At 44.1% G+C, this 22,280-nt stretch overlaps 1 long non-coding RNA gene across 1 annotated transcript; it reads left to right on the forward strand.

Annotated features, from left to right (window-relative positions):
* Positions 1-2,125: 2,125 nt before the first annotated feature.
* On the forward strand, positions 2,126-3,313 carry LOC148895385 (uncharacterized). The gene is made up of 3 exons (XR_016115642.1): positions 2,126-2,557; positions 2,687-2,806; positions 3,022-3,313. It is a non-coding gene; the product is annotated as an uncharacterized LOC148895385 (long non-coding RNA).
* Positions 3,314-22,280: the final 18,967 nt, after the last annotated feature.

Here is a 22,280-nt window from a genome sequence, read left to right on the forward strand (position 1 = left end):
GAGGTTATGTGCCGGCCTGCCTGCCCCACTGGCAGTCGGGCAACGCAGGAAGGACTTGCCGCTGCAAACGACCGTATTCTTACGGAGAGACGTCAGGAGGCTGGTGGTCCTCCGCCCCATTGAAGACCAGCATGGCCCAGCCAGGCCTGACATTGGTTTCGTTGACTGATGTCACTCTGGTTCTGTAGGCACTGCCCCCCAATGTCATTGCCCCCACACCTTCAGGGCTGGGAGGTGCAAGCCTAGCGCTGCCACCAGGTCCCACACTTGCACATACACGAAGTAAGAAGATGAAAACATGCACCTAACCATACCCTGACAGTACATCTGCTCTGTCAAGGTAGGTGCCCGAACATTGACATTGGCATCATCTTCTTCGTGTGCAGTAAGAATGGACTTTTACCTGATGTGGAGAAAAAAAAAAACTATTGTAATATGATTTAATGTTGGGTGACCTCTCTGATTCGTCAGTCGATCAAGTGGGAGGTGTTGTGTAAATAGGCAATCACATGTTAGACTTGGCTTTACAAGCAGGCTTGAAAGATGTTAATCCGATCAGCCGGTGAGTGGGTGTGGAGATAAATGCTGTCTGAACCAGGTGGGTCTTGTTAGCCAAGGGAGACACACCGCCGGTGAGTTTCATTCCACATTCTACCTTTCTGTTGATTATAACTAAAATAATGTCAAAGTAGTGATAGAAATTATTGTGAATGAGTTGCATTCATGTTCTGTGTTTCCATTTGTAGGTTTATGACCTACTTCACTGCTCGTTACCAAACAAAAAAGAACCAATGTATTCAAAACTCAATCAACAATCAACAAGAGTGAGTTGAGTTGCGCTCGTGCTCGTTTTGTCGTTCGAGCGCTGGCTTGTAGTGATGTGCCGTTCGCAAACGTATCGGCTTTTATAGCCCTCTCTTTGAAGTGAACGACCTTCGGTTAAAGTCGCACGTGATTGGTCAAAACCTGTGGTAGGAGACACACACGCACGCGCAGACACACAGGTCTATAAATAAAGTCACATACATTTTAAGAATGATATACTGTATTGTATCTTTTTTGTAGTAATGTAGCCGTTGAGGAAGGAATACACACGACTGAATGTAGGTGTCTATTCCAACGGCTAACAAGTAGATCTGATCTCAATGTAGAAAATGCAGTGAAATATACTTAACATAACACGCCCCCTGCTGTGCACCTGCTGGGTGAAATGCCTGGTCCTAGTGCTTGCCACAGTAAATTAATTTAAGCCACAACAAAAAAAGAAAAACTGAAGAGCGATATGGGAGCCGAAAGTGACAGATCTTTTTGGTGAGCCGAGCCAAAAGAAACAGCTCTCTAAAAGGAGCCGTAATGCCCATCACTGATTGTCTGATATTGCAATACGGACACAAAACACGCGCATCGTATAGGGTGCTTCCTTTTCTGTGAAGTCACAAAACCCCGTGGTTTATCTTCCTCCAATTAAATCACTCCTCAGACACCGGAAGAGGAACACCACCAGGAAGTACAAAGAGCGCGCGAAATGTTTGTACTTAATCTCTCGTTTTCAGTCGACGCCGGGGCAATCCGGTGTTCGTCGATGTTGTGCATGTCAGCGGTAGACTTTGGTGCATTCTGTTGCACAGTTGCGTGGGCACTTGTTTTGTCTTGTCTCTTGCCGCACCTCGATTGTGCGTCGGCCTCTTTTATCGCAGATTCGTTTGTCGGAGCTTGTTCTCATGCCGTTGATTCTAAGCCTTTTGTTTTCGACATTGTCGCTATTGCTGCTTGCCTCTGCCGCTTCCTGAACCCCTGCAGTTGTGGGAAATTTTGTGTTTGGATGTTGCATTTTGGGTCTCCTTCGTTGCATTGTTCGTAATGCACACAAGGTGGACACTGCGCGCAGTGTTTGCTTTTGACTCGCAATGTTTGCTTTTGACTTGCAAAGTATGCTTTTGACTCGCTATGTTTGTTTTTGACTCGCAATGTTGCTTTTGACTCGAAATGTGTTTGCCCCGCCGCCCCCCCCCCCACACACACACACACACACACACCACATGCGCGGACGCGCGCACGCACACACTCACACAATGTTTTGGCGCGCGCGCCCACACAAACACACACACACAAACACACGTTCACTGTTGTGTAAATAGGCAATCACATGTTAGACTTGGCTTTACAAGCAGACTTGAAAGATGTTAATCCGATCAGCCGGTGAGTGGGTGTGGAGATAAATGCTGTCTGAACCAGGTGGGTCTTGTTAGCCAAGGGAGACACAGCGCCGGTGAGTTTCATTCCACATTCTACCTTTCTGTTGATTATAACTAAAATAATGTCAAAGTAGTGATAGAAATTATTGTGAATGAGTTGCATTCATGTTCTGTGTTTCTATTTGTAGGTTTATGACCTACTTCACTGCTCGTCTACCAAACAAAAAAGAACCAATGTATTCAAAACTCAATCAACAATCAACGAGAGTGAGTTGAGTTGTATCAGTGTGGTCTCTCTAGGATCCCTTTCGGTGAGAAAACGTGGAAACGTAAATTGACCGAACATTCACACATCAGCAAAGGTGAGTTAAACCGAGCCTCTTCATCCCTTAATAATCTGAGAGCGTTAATGTGTTTGTTCATTTCATTGTGTATTCTTTTTTCATTTAACTAATTGCTTTTTAACTTAACTGATTGCTTATCCCAAGGAGGATGCTTTTTCCACACTCCTGGTAATTCATCAGCAAAGGTAAATTAAACCGAGCTGCTGGACCGTCAGGACATGATTACCTGTCTCTTGAGGCAATGCCCCCTAGACAGACTGGGAACAGGTACAATTTAGTTTACTGCTCGTTTTTTTTCACTTAAAACCTCTGAAATGTTGACGTCACTCCATGGTTGTAGGTGAGGCTTCAGAGGTCAAACAGCACATACAAGCATGATACAAGCTACTTTGACAGTACACCACATTTCAGATTATATGAAGCCACTTTTGAAATGCAAAAATAGGTGTGTGTATCTTGACTGTTTTTTTCCAGATGTGCAGCAGCACAGAACATTTGGCTACACTATCCAATTTGAGCTTCTCATCTGATCGCAGTCACAGCGAGGACTAAGAGCTTCGTCCCTCGATAGGTCGAGCAGACGCCGTTCTGGAGCCCAGACTCCCGGGATGCATTGCCAGGTACTCAACGCCGTCTTAACATGTCAGTTCTACTTTTTGCATTGCAGGTTTATTTCTTTATTAATTTTGATGGTTTATTTTTATTTTATTGTTTTTATTTTATTTTGGGTGACTCAACTGGCCAATATATTGGTACTTGGTTGTTGCATCTTCGGTTTGCTGTTTGTATTGAGGGTTTGTTTTTTTTATTGATTTTTTTTTTTTTGTTTTAGATTTATTTGTATTTAATTTTGAATTTATTTGTATTGTATTTTTCTTTTATTTCTTTGTGTATCAACTGGTCAATATATTGGTACTTGGTTGTTGCATCTTCCAGGTTTGCTGTTTGTATTGAGGGTTTGTTTTTTTTATTCATGGTTTTTGTTTTATATTTATTTGTATTTTATTTAGAATTTATTTGTATTTTTATTTTTTTTCTTTGTGTGTATCAAGTTGTCAATGTATTTGTACTTGTATTTGCATCATTGCTGTTTTCATGTTCTGAATGTTTTTGTTGGTTTCATGATTTGTTAGAACTGACGCGTCATTTATTTTTTTGCATTGAGCGTTTATTTGTTTTTTATTTTCTGTTTATTTTTTGTTTGCTGATGCGGTTCATGATTTGAGCCAATTTCATTCTTCTCCACTCTCTGTACTCTAAACCTTTCCCTCAAACCTCTCTTGACCACAACTGTGTGGAAACCCTGGCCTTCATGCTTGGCCAACATGAAGGCCTAACAAGCTGGGTTGCTTGTGCACATTTTTCCCCCCCCGTGAGCCGTCACCTTACCGTGGTGGAGGGGTTTGCGTGTCCCAATGATCCCAGGAGCGAGGTTGTCTGGGGCTTGATGCCCCTGGCAAACAGGTCGGAGGTGAGGGACCAGACTAAGAACGGCTCAACAGACTTCTTATAAAGATAAATTGATCTGAATTTCTCTTGCCCGGATGCGGGTCATCTTCCCCCACACCGTGGACAATAAAAGTGACCTGGTGCAGCAGTCCAGACAAGTCTCAGTTGATGGTAAGTCACAATAACCTGAAAGCAATTTTAATAAGATGCATCTTTAATTTAATAAGATACACTTGGAGACTGCTGTCTCCAAGTTTTCTGGTGTGCTCAACTGTTTAGAATTTCTCTCTTTCTGTTTTTTTCTGCTTTTTCCTCTTCTTTCTTTTATCTATTTGATTGGATTGGATTTGCCTTTATTAGTCTCGCAGTGGAGAAATTTACATTTCACAGCAGCAAAGTTATGAAAGGAATGAAAGTAGAAACACAAAGTACAGGAGCTGCTGGAAAGGCAGCCACTCTTGCAGCGCCGTCTTGAAGTAAAAAAAAAAAAAATAACAAATAACATTTTCTCTGTCTTCTCTCTTTTCTCCATTTTCGCGCTGCGGCTAGAAACAATCGCGAACACAAAAGGAAAAAATACAAAAGTGAGAAGACGTCTGTGTAAGCTCTCAGTCGTACAGGAGTGGTCCATCGATGAGAAGGTTTCTTCAGCCGTCATCTGTACAGATTTGAAGGTTTCGGACGTTCCGCCTCCTATTCAAGAGGCTTCGTCAGCGAACTAAAGTCTGACTGGTCGTATCGGCCCTATTTATATATCCATGGTTGGGGGGAGCAGAGGACCACTCCCTGTGGCCCCACTGATTGTTCATACATTCCTGACTGACTGGCCCATTTCCCCCACTCCCACCGTATCACCTCATCAGCATTACGAATGTTGCCTAACCTGTTTGTTAACACTGATTCACTGTGGTGGCCCCTGAAGGGAAAAGCCTAAAGGAAAAGAAGATGAAGAAGAAGTGGCAGTTTTGGGCGACTCTAAGTCATTTTATTGGTGTTTTGCGTTTGGCTAAAAATATCAGCCCACGTGTTTTGGGTATTTTAGATGGTCCAAAACGTTTTTCTGATGTCAGTGAGGAAACAAAAAAATGGTGTCGGTTGTCGTTTTAGGCTGTGTTTGAAAACAATGCTGGCAGCCAGTATAAAATATTGAGTGTTTGGCAAAAAATGTGGACATGGGAGCAAAGTGTCATTTCTTTGGCATCATCCAATAAAATGAAAAATACACTAATATGAATGTGAGACATGTATGTGTGTGTGTGTGTGTGTGTGTATGTGTGTGCGTTAACTGAAAGGCTCGTGGTTCAAGCCCACCCAGGGACGATCTCCATCATGTCTGATTCTTTGGCCAGGACGGTCCTGGAAGTCAAAACTTAATTTAGCATTTTTTTAACCCTAGCAAGAGTCTCTGTGGCAGAGTTGCTTAGTGCGTTCGGCTGTAAACTGAAAGGTTGACGGTTGCGACCTCCTACTCCCATATGCCTTTCCAGTATCCTTCAGTTTCCAACCTTGGAGGGTCTGCTCTACTGTTAGAGCCCTGCCACTGGGCTTTCGCAGGTTGTGTTGCGAACAGCCTGTTTATTCTTCTGGCCTCATTCTCTTTCGTGTACCGCCTCCAACCATCTTCTCACAGTTGCTCTTGTAGCCAAGCATCTCAAGGATCACTGATGCTGAAGCGCATATGAGCTCATTGGTTTCTGTGATCGTTCCGGTCGGGATCGCCCTCAGTGCTGCAGTCAGTTTCCGGACACAGCTATGATAGGTCCCTACTCTCAGGTTGAGAGTATTTGACAGTTGCTTAGAAGAAACGTTCTCATCGATGGACCACTCCTGTACGACTGAGAGCTTACACAGACGTAAAACTTAATTTAGCATTTTTTTAAACCCAGGAAGAGTCTAGGTCAGACATCGGCAACCCGTGGCTCTTTCACCCCCCTCTGCTGCGGCTCCCTGTGGCTGTGATTATGGTGATTATAAATAATACAAAATAAAACGAATTCAAATTTTTTCTCGCACATAATATACCTCACAACCATTGACAGTGGACGTATATCCGGTCACAACCACCAAATTGCGCACGATTTCTTGAATTTTTTGACCCTAGGTAGGCCAACTATGGATAAATCTAAGAAAAGAAAAGTGTCTGAAGAAAACAGAGCGTTTAATGATACGTGGGCAGATTCGTTCGCCTTCACTGCTGACGAGACGGGTTTACCGGTATGCTTAATATGTAGTGAGAAGTTAGCAAACAACAAAAAGTCAAATGTCGCAAGACATTTCCAGAACAAACACACAGCCTTTGCTCAAAAATATCCGGATGGAGATGAGAGAAAAAGAGCCGTTTCGGAACTGATGCGGAAGGCTGATCAGAGCAAAAATCATTTTATGAAGTGGATGAAATCTCCAAATTCAGCTACACATGCTAGTTTTGTGGCTGCTCAGGAAATAGTCAGGCACGGGAAGCCGTTCACAGACGGAGAATATATAAAAGAATCATTCATTAAGATGTCAGAACATCTATTCACAGACTTTAAAAACAAGAGTGAAATTGTGCAGAAAATCAGGGACAGACATCGCTCACGCACAGACGACAGCTTATCGTCCTGTGTAAAGATGAAGGTAACGTCATACAGCCCTTATGTGCAGAGGCTGTGCGCTGAGGTGCAGGAGCAGAAATCACATTAACCAGGTGATAAATATTGTATTTGCCATTTAGCAAATATTCTTTTTTTTTCAAATAGACATTGAGTATTATATTTGAAAGTAATCTTCAACCCAACGTCTTTTTTTTTTTTGTTTAAAATGTTTTTGTTGCGTGCAGAAATGTAATTTCGCTTCTCTGTAACAGTTCATTGATTCATAAATGCAACACACGATAGTTTGTTTATGCATATATAAAGGTAAAAAACGATGATGAAAAGATGCAGTGTTGTCTTCATTTTAAATGTCAAAAGGATTTTGTGGCTCCCACTGTTTTCTGTGGGAAATGGGTCCAAATGGCTCTTTGAGTCGTAAAGGTTGCCAACCCCTGGTCGAGGTGGTGTAGTCGGTTAGTGCGTTCGGCTGTTACCTGAAAGGTTGACGGTTCAAGCTCACCCAGGGATGATCTTGATTAGCTCTGATTCTTTGGCCAGAACACTCCTGGAAGTCGAAAATGAGTTTATTTTTTTTTTACCCATAGCAAGTGTCTCTGTGGCGCAATCGTTTAGTGTGTTCGGCTGTTGACTGAAAGGTTGGTGGTTCAAGCACACCCAGGGACAATGTTGATTAGCTCTTATCCTTTGGCCACAACACTCCTGGAAGTCAAAAATGAATTTAACATTTTTTTTCCCAATAACAAGTGTCTCTGTGGCGCAATCGGTTAGTGTGTTCGGCTGTTAACTGAAAGTTTGGTGGTTCAAGCCCACCCAGGGACGATGTTGATTAGCTCTTATTCTTTTGCCAGAACACTCCTGGAAGTCGAAAATGAATTTTTTTATTATTTTTTTTTTTAAACCCATATCACGTGTCTCTGTGGCGCAATCGGTTAGCGCGTTCGGCTGTTAACTGAAAGGTAGGTGGTTCAAGCCAACCCAGGGACGATGTTGAGTAGCTCTTATTCTTTGGCCACAACACTCCTGGAAGTCGAAAATGAATTTAACAGTTTTTTGCCAATAACAAGTGTCTCTGTGGCGCAATCGGTTAGCCCGTTCTGCTCTTAACTGAAAGGTTGGTGGTTCAAGCCCCCCCAGGGATGATGTTGAGTAGCTATTATTCTTTGGCCAGAACGCCCCTTGAAATCGAAAATTAATTGTACGCTTTTTTACACCTAGTAAGTGTCTCTGTGGCTCAATTGGTTAGTGTGTTTGACTGATAACCGTAAGGTTGGGGTTCAAGCCCAACTAGGGACGATCTACCTTATCTCGAATTTTTTTGCCAGAACGGTCTCCGTAGTAAAAAATTAATACCCCGGGATGATTTTCATTATATCCGATTCTTTGGCCAGAACGGTCTCGGAAGTCGAAAATTAATAATGCATTTTTTACACCTTTTACACCTTCGGCTGGTAACCTGAAGTTTGGTAGTTCAAGCCCCCCCAGGGATGATCTTGATTATATCTGATTCTTTGGCCAGAGCAGTCCCGTAAGTTGAAAATTAATTTTGCATTTTTTTCACCGAGCAACCGTCCGTCTCTGTGGCGCAAATGGTTGGAGTGTTAGGCTCTATCTAGCGTTAGGCGTATATCAGCTCATTGGTTTCCATGATCGTTTCGGTCGGGATCGCCCTCACTGCTGCATTCACAGTTTCCATGAGACTTTCAGGTGGTACTTCACATAGCCTTTGTAATTGGATTCTTGGTTGTCCAGTTTTCATTCTGTTCACCACAAATAAAGTCATAAAAGAACCCAACTTCATTGATGTTTTTTGTGACAAATAAGTATCTGTTCCAATCACTCTAAATTGTCCTCAGCTATGAGTGAGTGCGGATGGTTATTCATGTCTATGTGCTCTGTATTGCTTTGCATAAGTGGGTTCGGTAAATGATACAACTTCTGGATAGAGTTGAGGTTCTTTATTAGAACGGCTGTGTTGGTTGGAGGGAGAAGGCAATTGACATGTGTGGCTCTCGTAGGCTCTCATCAGACTGACTTGCAGCAGCGCGAATGCACCTTTGGTTTATAGCCAGGCATCACTAGTAGAACATGCTAATACGATTTGCTCATATCATTACATGCTCTACGATTGGCTGACAACCGGTTTGGGGTGTTCCCGCCTGCTAGCAAAAGACATCTGGGATCGCTTTTTTGTTCGCCTGGCGAACGATTGTAAGGATCAGTGAATTGGAAAATGGATGGATTGTCTCTGGTACTATTTTGTCAGACTCCAGTTATTTCTGCGACCACTGTGGCTTTTTCTTTTAGGGGGTTACAAGCACATTTTATCACTGTAGCTAAGTGAAAAATGAAACTTGTCAGATGGTGTCAATGCGTATGGTTGTTATGTGTTGGCTTTCTTACTTACTACCCTAGTTGAAACTCAGCTGAGATTGGCTTCAGATCCCTGGCTCCATGACATGAAAAATGTAACAGAAACAGGATTAAGAACAGACATGATAAAATCTTAAAATGATAATTGTGTCTTAAAGAGGTTGACAGTGAGGCCTGGACACCCCTGCACGTTGCTGCATCCTGCGGCTACCGTGATATTGCAGAGTATGTCGCTATTATCGGCGCTCTTCAACACTGTTTAGAGCAGCCAAACGAACATTCGTTTGGCAATTTGCATACTCGCCACACGGCAGCCAATCAGAAGCCTGTTTCGTGCTTCGGACTATAACGTGACTGAAAAGTGTACTTGAACGTTTTGAAAGCTCAGAAAGAGGAGTCCACGTGGCTTGTAGCAGTTTGCTTGTAGCTTTTGCGTTATTGAATAAGACCAATGTTTGATTTGAAAATCATATTTTTTTTTCTTTTTTTTCCTTGAAGATGTCGGCCACCCGGGCCGAGACGTTTTGAAAGTTGTACGCCCCGGGGCCTCCGGGCAGACGTTATTTAAAACACTGGTGAAAAGGCTTGCATATGAAACACACCTGGAAGCAGCACAAGGGAAAAGTATTGAAAGGAAGCTGAAAGACAATTTAAAATTATTGACTAAAAATTCATGGACAAAATATAATTAACATTGGTCTGTAATTTGGCTATTTTTAGGCCGGCAGAGAAGGCCTTGCAGGCCCACCACTGATGCACACACACACACACTCGGTGCTCGGTGAAAAAAATGCAAAATTAATTTTCAACTTACAGGACTGCTCTGGCCAAAGAATCAGATATAATCAAGATCATCCCTGGGGGGGGCTTGAACCACCAAACTTCAGGTTACCAGCCGAACGAGCTAACTATTTGTGCCACAGAGACTGTCACTAGGTGTAAAAAATGCATTATTAATTTTCGACTTCCAGGAGCGTTCTGGCCAAAGTATGAGAGCTAATCAAGATTATGCCTGGGTGCGCTTGAACGGTCAACCTTGCAGTTCACAGCTGAACGCACTAGAGGTGGCTTGAACCCCACCCTTAAGGTTATCAGTCAAACACACTAACCAATTGCGCCACAGAGACTCTTGCTAGGTTTAAAAAAATATTGAAAAGTATTGACTTCCAGGACCGTCCTGGCCAAAAAATCAGACATGATGAAGACCATCCCTGAGTGGGTTTATACCACCAACCTTTCGGTTAACAGTCACATGTGTTAAGCAATTGTGTCAGAGAGACGCATGCTAGTTGTAAATTAATGCAAAATTAATTTTTGACTTCCGGGAGCGTCCTGGCCAAAGAATCAGACATAATGAAGTTGGTCCCTGGGGGGGCTTGAACCACAAACCTTTAAGTTAACAGCCGACTGAGCTAACCAATTGCCACAGAGACACTTCCTAGGTGTGCCAAGCAAGTGTCCATCAAATATGGCATCTGCCAAGGTGATGCACTCTCCCCACTGCTGTTCTGCAGAGGACTGAACCCCCTCAGCCAAATAATCGCCAAGACAGGCTATGGACACCGCCTCAGAAATGGAGCTACGATCAGTCACCTCCTCTCCATGGATGACATAAAGCTGTATGCTAAGAGCGAACGGGACTCCCTGATCCACACAACCAGGATCTACAGCAGTGACATCAGGATGTCATTCGGGCTGGAGAAATATAATCGGATGGTGACCAAGAGGGGCAAGGTAGTCCATACTGAAGGGGTCTCACTCCCTGAAGGAACAATAGCAGACATTGAAAACAGCTACAAGTACCTTGGTACACCACAAGCCAATGGCAACCTCGAATTAGCCATAAGGAAAGCGGCTACAACCAAATACCTCAAAGGTATTCTTCGGCAAGTCCTAAGAAGCCAGCTCAATGGAAAGAACAAGACCCGGGCAATAAATAGCTATGCCCTGCCAGTGATCATATACCCTGCAGGAATATTTAGGTGGCCAAAGAAAGAGATTCAGAGGTACAACACAAATTCCGAGGTGAAGGACCCCAGGCTGCCAGATCAGAGGAAGAGGTTAGACCAGAGATTGGGAGGCAAGCCCCAATGAATGATGAGATGCTGAGATAAGAGATAAAATCATGGCAAGATTGAGGACTGGAGAACCCGTGTGGGTTGTCTCCGAGTACTCCGGTTTCCTCCCACATTCCAACAATATGCATGACAGGCAGATTGAACACTTGAAATTATTCCTTGACGTGTGTGTGAGCGTGGATGGTTGTTCATTCTTTGTGTACCGTGAAATTGGCTGGTAATCAGAATCAGAACCAGAATCATCTTTATTGCCAAGTATGAAGAACACAAGGAATTTGTCTCCGGTAGAACACGCTGCACTAGCTCAGGGGGTCCCCCACCTACTGCCCAAAGAGGGCTGGGAAAGGCTCCAGCAACCCCCTGCGACCCTGGTGAGGATAAATGGCTTGGGAAATTGATGGATGAATGAATTAAATACTGTCTATGTACTTAAATGTACATCTTCCTTGCAAACCTGAATGTTTGGCAAAATGTAAGGGCTCATGAAATTCAGAATGTTCTGATATTCAAAACTGTGATAAGTTAATTAAAACACATTAATTTAGGAATTCATTATTTTTAAAATGGCCACAAGAAATTTGGAAAATATCTGCACAGCAGTGTTCATTCTTGATCACAGGTGTCAAAATCAAGGTCCTGGCACCACATCCGGACTGACAAATAATTTTGTCATGAAAAAAAACAAATCGAGCCTGTCAACTTCCACAATGCTTGCTAAAAACGAATTTACCAAAAATTCTAACTGTCATATGTAATAAATAATAAGGTTTTCAATTATTTGAAACTTGAAGTTATCCTTTACATTTTTTTGTGTACTGTTTATTTCACAGTTATGAAACATTTACATGGTTACAGTCGCGGTTCCAACGGCCCTCTAAAGGAAAATGTAAAAATTGAAAAGGGAAACGATTCTTTTGGCAGAGGCGCAACCCGTTGACAGATGTGCCTCTTTTAAAAGTTTGACACCTCTGTGACGGGTAACAATGAGTAAAACAGGAGGTGATTCGGTGAAGTGATTTATTTTGTTGTGTTATTCCTTTTAAGTCAATGCAAGGCTTGACTTACACATGCGCTGATGCATCAACACTGCAAATCCATCACTTAACCAATCTAATACAGTGAGACCTCAACTTACGAACTTGATCGGTTCCCATACAGAGTGTGTAAGGCGAAAAGTGTGTATCTAAAAAAAAATTCCCATAGGAAACCATTAAAATGGGAATAATCCGTTCCCGGGTTTCCATAAAATATACTTTTCAACTAAATAAGCCTTAAAACTACACACAACATACCTTATTCTATGTATAATAAATGTGCTATTGTATTGTAATGAAAGAAATACACTGCATTGTATCATAAAGTCACTTTGTGATGGTCATTGATGGATTGATGGAATGGCGTTGGAGGTCGAAGGTCAAAGGGAATTGCTGTTTACAAAGAGAGGCACATTACATGAGGACTGTAATTAAAGAAATAAACTGTGTTGTAAAATAAAGTTTTATTTACCTTTTTGATGGTCGTTGATGGCTTATGGAAAGAGAGTCACCCAAGGACTGTTGGTAACTTAACCCCTGGTGCTGTTTGGTCGTGTGCTTCCGCCGAAGATCACTCCGCCAGCCGTGGTGGGTGTGTATTATGAAAATAGTGCTTATCATAAGGTTTAATTTTCATAAATTTGACATTTGTAAGACAAAGTTTGTAAGATAAGGTGTTTGCAAGTTGAGGTCTCACTGTACTTTTCTTGGAGTTTACTTGTGACAACTGCAATTACACTGCATAATACTGCCCCATTCCCACATAATATGCAACCCACTTCTGTTTTGGAGCAGTCTCAAGCAAGACAGGCATGCCCAATACGAATATAAAAGTAAGAAATACACCAGACCATTACATGCTGTTTCAGTCTAGGGGATTCAATAAAGTGCCTATTCTCCAACACGTGCAAAAAAGAAATGTTTAACCCCCCCTTCCCGCTTGCTTATAACAAAGTATTATTCATTGCAGGTTCTGTTTATTCCTATCCTATGGCTTATTATTACAATTATTAATGATTATTAGGTTAGCAAAAGTGGCAGCCCGGTGGTCCAATGGTGAGCACGTCGACCTCACAATGCAGAGGTCGTGGGTTCATTGCTTGTTCCGGCCTCAGAATGTGGAGTTTGCATGATCTCCTTGGGCCCACATTGGTTTTCTCCCACTGCCCAAAAACACACATGGCAGGCTGTTTTAACACTCCAAATTATCCCAAGCACAGATGGTTGTACATCTGCGATTGGCTGGAAACCGGTTCAATGTCCTTTGTCTACTACCCGATGACGACTGGGGTCCGGCACCCATCGCGACCCTCGAGAGGATTCAGCGGATCAGAAAATTAATGAAAAAAAAGTTTGCAAAAATAGGATGTCAAAACACATGGTTTGCAGTTTACGGAATGTAAACACAACACGAACGTCTAGTTTCGTTTGTCATTAAGAAACCCAGACCAATTAGATCATGTTACAGTTTAGCAACATTTGTCTGAGACCAATCAAAAATGTGATTTTGAACATTTCAAATATAGTACAGGATGGCCCGGTGGTTGACTGGTTCGCACATCTGCCTCACAGCGCAGAGATACAGGGTTTGGTCAGCTCCCGTCTTCCTGCGTGGAGTTTGCATGTTCTCGCCGTCCCTGGGTGGGTTTTCTCCAGGTACTCCGGTTTGCTCCCACATTCCACAGACCTGCATGGTAGGCTGATTGAACACTCTAAATTGTCCTCAGCTATGAGTGAGTCCGGATGGTTGTTCATGTCTGTGTGCTCTGTATTGCTTTGTGTAAGCGGGTTAGGTAAATGATACAACTTCTGGATAGAGGTTCTTTATTAGGACGGCTGTGTTGGTTGGAGGGAGAAGGCAATTGACATGTGTGGCTCTCGTAGGATCTCATCAGACTGACTTGCAGCAGCGCAATATGTATAGGTTGTGCTCACAAGCGATTTAGTATTTTTAAAATAATATTGTGAATGACTTTAACTACTGCCAGTTAATTTGTTTCATATATTTGGCGGATTTTTTTATATGATATTTAGTTGTATATATTTGGGTGATTTTCTTACGATATTGCTCAAGATATGACAGTCAGACACTGTGGACAGACACTCGGAACCAGAAAGATTGTCCCTACTGCCGGCAGGAAACGCAGTCATCAATGACATATGTCTGAATTCTGCGCCCCTCTGCCAAGCCATTTATTGAGAATACAGTAAAGTCTCGTTATATCGATATTCAAGGGAGTCCGAAAAAATATCGATATAACTGGGACTATCGATATATCCGAACCTGTCTGCATGTAATTTTCTCTGTGCGTGCATAGAAATAGTATCGATATAACCGGGACTATCGATATAGCCGATATCGATATAACGAGACTTTACTGTATATGCAAATTAAAGGGATACATTAGTAAAACATAGTTTTATTGATTATAATACCACGCCTCTTGGACGTTCTGAGCACCAACAGCTGTAAGCAATAAAACATAGATATTTTAATTAGTTAAAATATCTATGAACTGATAAGTTTGTAACCTGGAGCGCGTTTGTAATTGGAGCGCTTGTGCAGGATGTTCAAGCCGTGAATAACATTGGTGATAAAGGAGTATCCCAAGTCAAGGCCGGATCTCCTGGATGAAGCTGACAGTTTATCTTGCTGTGTCTGTTTCACTCAGATTTACTGTGGCCATCTGCGCCTTGACTGTGGGCCTATTGTTTGGTTGGCCAGCGAAGCACTTTTAAACATGATAACTTCTTATTCTCAATCAGATACTGTATTTAGTTTTTTTTTAATCATCCCAATTATTTCTTTCGGGAGCTTCAAATCAATCTTTTCTAGCCAGGTTTTGTAGGAAATAAAATTATCCGGAACTGTGACTGGAAGATAAAGCATCTTAAAGGAAGTGAAAGTTCTGTTTGTGACGTAATTGTAGCAAAAGCAAACAATTGTAAGCTCAAACTCAGTTAGTCTGTGTAAGCTCTCAGTCGTACAGGAGAGGTCCATCGATGAAAAGGTTTCTTCAGCCGTCATCTGTACAAATTTCAAGGTGTCGGACGTTTCTCTTCTCATCCGAAGAGGTTCGTCAATGAACTGAAGTTCTGCCGGTAGCTCTGGCCCTACAGATGACAATACATAGCTAGCTAGCTGGATAGATAGCTAACAGAAAGCCAGCTAGCCAATAGATAGCCAATCGATACCCAGCTAACCAGCCAGCTAGCTAGCTGGATAAATATCCAACAGATAGCTGGCTTGATAGATAGCTACTAATAATACATTTCATTTGTAAGCGCCTTTCAAAACTCTCAAGGTCACTTTACAGTCACTGGATCAGTTTTTCTGTGGGTGAGCAGCGGCAGCCACATGCGCCAGCGTTCACTGAACCCGGAAGTAACTCAAATATATAGAAAGCGAGCTAGCTGGATAGATAGCTAACAGATAGCCAGCCAGGTAGCTAGATAGCTAATAATAATAATAAGAAGAAGTCCAAGATGGCGCCCGAGTAGGCAGCCGTCAGCAAGTGCTCTCATGAGCCTTGCTTTTTTGTTGTTTTTGTCTTGTTTTGTGTTTTCTTTTATCACTTTGTGTTGTTGGGCGTCGTGTGGAACGGATAGATTGTTTTTCAGCATTTTTGACCACGACATTCATCAAGGAGGAGACTGTGCTGAGCGGTTGCGCCTTTTCGGCAGCATGAATATGCCAGTACTGTTTTTGAATGGGAGGAATGTCGGTGCCATTCGGCTGCCATCGCTGGACACCAAAGGGGCCATTGTGTTTTTTTGCGCCTGTAATGGGCAGCATCTTCACAGCCCCACTTTGTTCAGCGGAAAGGTCGGTGCTGTTGGACAGTCTGCGGCTGGATGGATGCATGGTTTGAGGAGCCCGCGATAAGAAGAAAGGAGCGTCAGCGCAGAGCGCTGATGCGTACGTGGAAATGTTGCGACTTGTAATTGAAGCAGATTTATGTGGGACAGGAGATGTGTGACAATCTTTTTGTCAATGGATGCTACAGCTGCGTGTTTGCTTTCAACATTTAGCTTGTAGTCGACGTGCACGTTCCACCATGATGTCCCTGATCCACTGGTGGAAAGACGCTTTGAACCTCTCCTCTTTCATCTCGAACTGCTTCATGTCACAAAGAGGGTACAGAAAGTGCTGAAGAATGAATGACTCTCTGTGTCTTTGTGTTGTCATGTAGTGTCATATGTTGTGCTGTCATATTATTTGTTACTTAGTTTTTTTGTTGTTCTTTTGACTTCAAGACGGCGTCGCGAGAGTGGCTGCCTTTCCAGCAGCTCATGTATTTCTTTTTTTCTACTTTCATTCCTTTCATCACTTTGCTGCTGTGAAATGTAAATTTCTCCACTGTGAGACTAATAAAGGCAAATCCAATCCAATCCAATACAAACACATCTAAGTTTTGTAATGTACGTATAGATAGAGTCTGCAACACAATAATGTGTAAAATCCAGTAGGTGCCCGTCCGGGAAGCAACAGCAACGCAACACTGTGCCGTGTCCAGTAATAAAGCTTTATTTGTAGAATGGTAGTCGAAATCAGGTTCGTTGTCCGTTAGCCTCCGGCCGCATTACCTGCCACGGGAATTCTCACACGTCATAGCCGTGACGACGTACATTCCCCCTACGGCAAATGGCGGCGCTGCCTCCGCTGCCCTCATATCTGTTGTAAACAAGCTGCAAACCCAGTCCCCCAACGCCTTGTTTATCATCTCAGGGGACTTCAATCACATTTCCCTGAAATTCTCCCTCCCAACATTCACACAGTATGTAACTTGTGCCACCAGAGACAATAACATATTGGACCTATTTTATTCAAACGCCAAGGATGCATACAAACCCTCCCCCCTCCCCCCTCTCGGAAGAGCAGACCACAATATAGTTTATCTCCAGCCTGTGTACAAACCCCTTGTCCAGAGGCAACCAGCTGTGACCCGCACGATCAAAAGATGGTCCACAGAAGCTGAAGAAGCTCTGCGGGACTGTTTTGATTCAACCAGGTGGGAGATCTTTACTGAGATTCATGGGGAGGACATTGACTCACTCACCAACACCATCACAGACTACATTAACTTTTGTGAACAAAACACCGTACCCACCAGGACTGTGCGGTGTTTTGCCAACAACAAACCATGGATTAATCCCGACATAAAAGTCCTCCTGAAGGAGAAGAAAAGGGCTTTTGTGTCGGGCAACAGAGAGGAACTGAAGGCCGTGCAGATCCAACTGAGGAGGAAGATCAGAGAGGGGAAGAAGGCCTACAGGATGAAAATGGAGGAGCAGCTGCAAGCCAGCAATGTCGCTGGTGTCTGGAAGGGCCTGAAAAACATCTCAGGCCACAAAAGCCCAGTGACATTGAACGAAAAAGACAAGGACTGGGCAGATGAACTCAACCGCTTTTTCAATCGGTTTGACAAGACGCCAGCCGCCCCCGGCCCACCGTCAACTTCACCTGTAGCTGCACCTGCACCAACTCTCACTGTGGCCTTACCCTCCCTGCCCCCTCTCACGACCAGCTTTCCACAACCAACATCTGCCCTCCCAACCGTTGCCACACCCTCAGCCGCCACTCTGCCTCCTGGTTCCTGCCTGTCTGTCACAACTGCGCAGGTGAGGAACCAACTGAGGAGGATGCAGGTGAGGAAGGCAGCAGGTCCGGATGACATCAGTTCCCGACTCCTCAAGACCTGCTCCGACCAGCTGTGTGTCATTGTCCAGCACTTGTTCAACCTGAGCCTGAAGCTGGGCAGAGTTCCACAGCTGTGGAAAACGTCATGCCTGGTCCCAGTGCCCAAGATTGCCAACCCCAAAGAGCTCAACAGCTACAGACCGGTGGCGCTGACGTCTCACCTGATGAAGACGCTGGAGAGACTCGTCCTCGCCCACCTGCGACCGCTGGCAAGCTCATCGCTGGACCCGCTACAGTTTGCCTACCAGCCCAGCATCGGTGTGGAGGATGCCATCATCTACCTCCTCCATACGGCGTTGCTGCACCTGGAGAATGCTGGGAGCACGGTGAGGATCACATTCTTCGATTTCTCCAGTGCCTTCAACACCATCCAGCCAAGTCTACTGGGGGACAAGCTGCAGCATGCCGGAGTCGACCATCACCTCACATCCTGGATTACAGATTACCTCACAAACAGGCCACAGTACGTGAGAGTAAAGAACTGTGAGTCGGGCAGGCTTCTCTGCAGCACCGGAGCGCCGCAGGGATCAGTCCTGGCTCCATTCCTCTTCACCCTCTACACCTCGGACTTCAATTACAACACCCCAACCTGCCACCTTCAGAAGTTCTCTGACGACTCAGCTATTGTCGGCCTCATTACAGAGGGAGACGATAGGGAGTACAGGGGACTGACAAAGGACTTTGTGGACTGGTGCCAGCAGAATCACCTCCAGATCAACACCGGGAAAACCAAGGAGCTGGTGGTGGACTTCTGCAGGAAACAATCCTCACCTGCACCATTGAACATCCAGGGTTCGGACATTGAGAGGGTGACCTCCTACAAGTACCTGGGTGTTACTCTCAACAATAAACTGGACTGGACAACAAACACGGATGCCCTAATCAAAAAGGGACAGAGTCGCGTCTTCCTCCTCAGGAAACTGAGGTCTTTTGGAGTTCAGGGGTCACTCCTAAAGACTTTCTATGACTCTGTGGTGGCATCAGCCATCCACTATGGCATTGTCTCATGGTCAGGCAGCATCACCACCCGGGACAGAAAAAGACTGGAGCGCTTTGTCAAGCGGGCCAGTTCTGCCGTGGGCTTCTCGCTGGACTCTAGAGGAGGTGGGCAACAGACGGACGCTAGCTAAACTAAAAGCTATGACGGACAGCCCCTCCCACCCCCTCCTGCCCATCCTGACAGCTCTGGGTAGCTCCTTTAGCCAGAGACTATTTCACCCGTGCTGCAAGAAGGAGAGGTACCGCCGCTCGTTCCTACCGACTGCTGTCAGGCTTCACAATTCCCAATGATCACATGTGAAAAAAAAAAAAAATGGACACTTGTAAATATGGGTTGTTGCAATATATCTAAATGCATTTCTTGATTCTGCACTATGTAGAGTCCTGTTTATAGAACGGTTTTTGCACATCTACATTTGCACAGTATACAGTTGACATTTTTATTTTTATTTTGTTATGCTTAGAATATCTTGTTTTCTATCCTTTCATTTTAGGATCTTGGAGCGAAATTCGCCATCAGAGCAGCAAGCTAGTTGTGTTTAACAGAGGTTTTGCTCACCGTCTCTTGCTGGGCAGGCTACTTTCATCACCCCTTAAAGGACAACCGACGTCTCAGTGTCCATAATTTGTAAAATGGCTTCAAATGACTTCTACTGGGCGTATTTTACAAAGATTCCACCGCATATAGCTATATTTTACGTTTTAAGACTCGCGCTGAACATTCAGAAAGTCTTGTTTTTGAGTTGGTGAAAAGTCCGTACGTGACGTCAGAAAAGGACCGCCTCCTCACTGTAAAAAAGACGCATTGTAGCGACTTTCCATCACGTTTATGTATTTTGCTGTACTGTTTTTTCTTTAAACCATGTCTTACACCCAAAAGCCGCCAGCAGAGGGAGGCAAACTCCATGGAAAGAATGTATCAGCCTGTGGAAACGAGCTGATTCATTCTTCACCGGAGCTGGTCGCCATTTTTGCTGCCTCTTATTGGGTGAGACATTACCCCCCCCCCCCCCCCCCCCCCCCCCGTTTGCCTCAAAATTGCCCAAATAAATTCTTTAATCGATTGCAAACATGTATGCTTTGCTCATCAGGACTATTTGAATCATATTCTTAACTGGATGTGTAACAAGAAAGCATATTCTCTGAATCTGAAGCCATTGTTTTGATTCACAAGCAATGCAAGACGTCTTGGCGTGACGTCACGAAAGGGGGGCGGGACTTTCTGAAAATGCCCAATTCGCAGCTCAATTTTTTTGCAGATTTTGGACACTTTAAGTCATTTTTATTGGTGTTTTGCATTTGACTAAAAATATCATACTGCATGTTTTGGGTATTTTAGATGCTATAAAACGTTTCTCTGGTGTCAGTTAAAAAACAAGAAAGTGACATCGGTTGTCCTTTAAAATGGGCTGCTCGATGGACGGGTCATGCAGGTCAGCCTCCAGCTCCTCACCATCTACGCCGTGGCAAGGCCGACGCTTTGTCGGTACATGAACCGGCCCGGCGCTTCAGTTATTCCCGACACTTGGTCCTTGCGGAGTCGTCCATTCGATTATCCAAGCCGGACTGTGTTATTGAACATAAAATATAGGCAGGAAGCGAAAGACACACCCACCAGGCGTATACTTTCACTTCCTGGTCTCTGGCAGTGGAGAGCACAGAAATAGCCTCTAGTGATGTGTCGTTCGCGATCGAGACGGTTCTTAGAGCTGGATCTCTGAAGTGAACGAAGAGAGCCGGTTCCTCACAAGGAGCCGGAAATGGGAGCCGATATTTGTGTCCTCTTTTCCCTGCCCCCAGTCTTCGGTTAAAGCCCCACGTGATTGGTCGGTATCCGTGGTAGAGGAGGGAGGGGAGAATTACAGACACGCGCAGCAGTGAGGAGAAGGGGGAGGACAAAGAGGTTGGGGTGGTTAGGATAGACAGGTGGACAAATGTTATCACATTATGCGGTTACTATTATTCAATTGTTATATTTTTACTAATTGATATGATAGCATTATTAATATGAAAACCAAATTAGTGACATCTGATCATCAGACCAGATTAACCATAAGTGAAAGTTAGTGGATGCTCTTTCCATTTGTAGGTTTATGACCTACTTCACTGCTCGTTACCAAACAAAAAAGAACCAATGTATTCAAAACTCAATCAACAATCAACAAGAGTGAGTTGAGTTGCGCTCGTGCTCGTTTTGTCGTTCTAGCGCTGGCTTGTAGTGATGTGCCGTTCGCAAACGTATCGGCTTTTATAGCCCTCTCTTTGAAGTGAACGACCTTCGGTTAAAGTCGCACGTGATTGGTCAAAACCTGTGGTAGGAGACACACTCACACGCACGCGCAGACACACAGGACTATAAATAAAGTCACATACATTTTAAGAATGATATACTGTATTGTATCTTTTTGGTAGTAATGTAGCCGTTGAGGAAGGAATACACACGACTGAATGTAGGTGTCTATTCCAACGGCTAACAAGTAGATCTCAAAGTCAAAAAAGTCAAAGTCAGCTTTATTGTCAAATATGCTAATATGCATGACATACAGCACATATGAAATTAATGTCCTCTCGGACCCAGCGTGCAAGACATGCAAGGCACTTATAACGTGGCTAAAAAAGACATACAATTGACAACAGACAATACATGTAATTTCTGTATGTAAAGTGAGGTAGTGTCGTATGGAAAGTGAGGCAGTGACGTATGTAAAGTGAGGTAGTGACATATGTAAAGTGAGGAAGTGACGTATTTTAAGTGACATAATGTAGTAATGCAAAAACGAACAACAAGAAAGGGTTGAAGTGAGGTCTTGCAGAAAAAAATAGAGTTCAGGGTGATCGTACAGCATGTAGCGTGTACTCAGAGTTCGGTGAGTGTGGCAGTGGGAAGGGGCAGGCTGGGCAGGGCTGGGAGGGAGTTGAGTCTCCGGACTGCCTGGTGGCAGAAACTGTCCTTGAGCCTGCTGGTCATGGCTCGGAGACTCCGCAGTCTCCGACCCGATGGCAGCAGGCTGAAGAGGCTGTGGGAGGGGTGGGTGGGATCGCCAGCGATCCGGATGGCTCTGCGGGTGAGGCGGGTGTTGTAGATGTCCTGAAGGGGGGGGAGAGAGACACCGATGATCTTCTCAGCTGTCCTCACGATGCGCTGCAGAGTCTTACGGAAGGACACGGTGCAGGCGCCGTACCACACGGTGATACAGCTGGTCAGGATGCTCTCTATGGTACCGCGGTAGAAGGAGGTCGTGATGGGGGTCGGGGCTCCAACTCTTTTGAGGTTGTGGGTAGCCTCAGTGGTCATTCAACAAATGTCATAAAGAAAGAATAGGGAATGAAACCAATAATTCTCAAGATACAAAAAGGAGAGGAGTAGCAGTACCTTACATTGCAGGAGTTTCTGAAAAATTGCAGAGTCCTTTGGCAACACAAAATTCCTACTTATTTCAAACCGATAAACACGTTAAGGCAAAAATTAGTGCATCCAAAATATAGGCTACCAAATGAAAAACAAAGTAATGTAGT

This window comes from Hippocampus bargibanti, linkage group LG07 (genome assembly GCF_051943395.1).
Source record: "Hippocampus bargibanti isolate YZ-2025 linkage group LG07, ASM5194339v1, whole genome shotgun sequence".
Taxonomy (NCBI): domain Eukaryota; kingdom Metazoa; phylum Chordata; class Actinopteri; order Syngnathiformes; family Syngnathidae; genus Hippocampus; species Hippocampus bargibanti.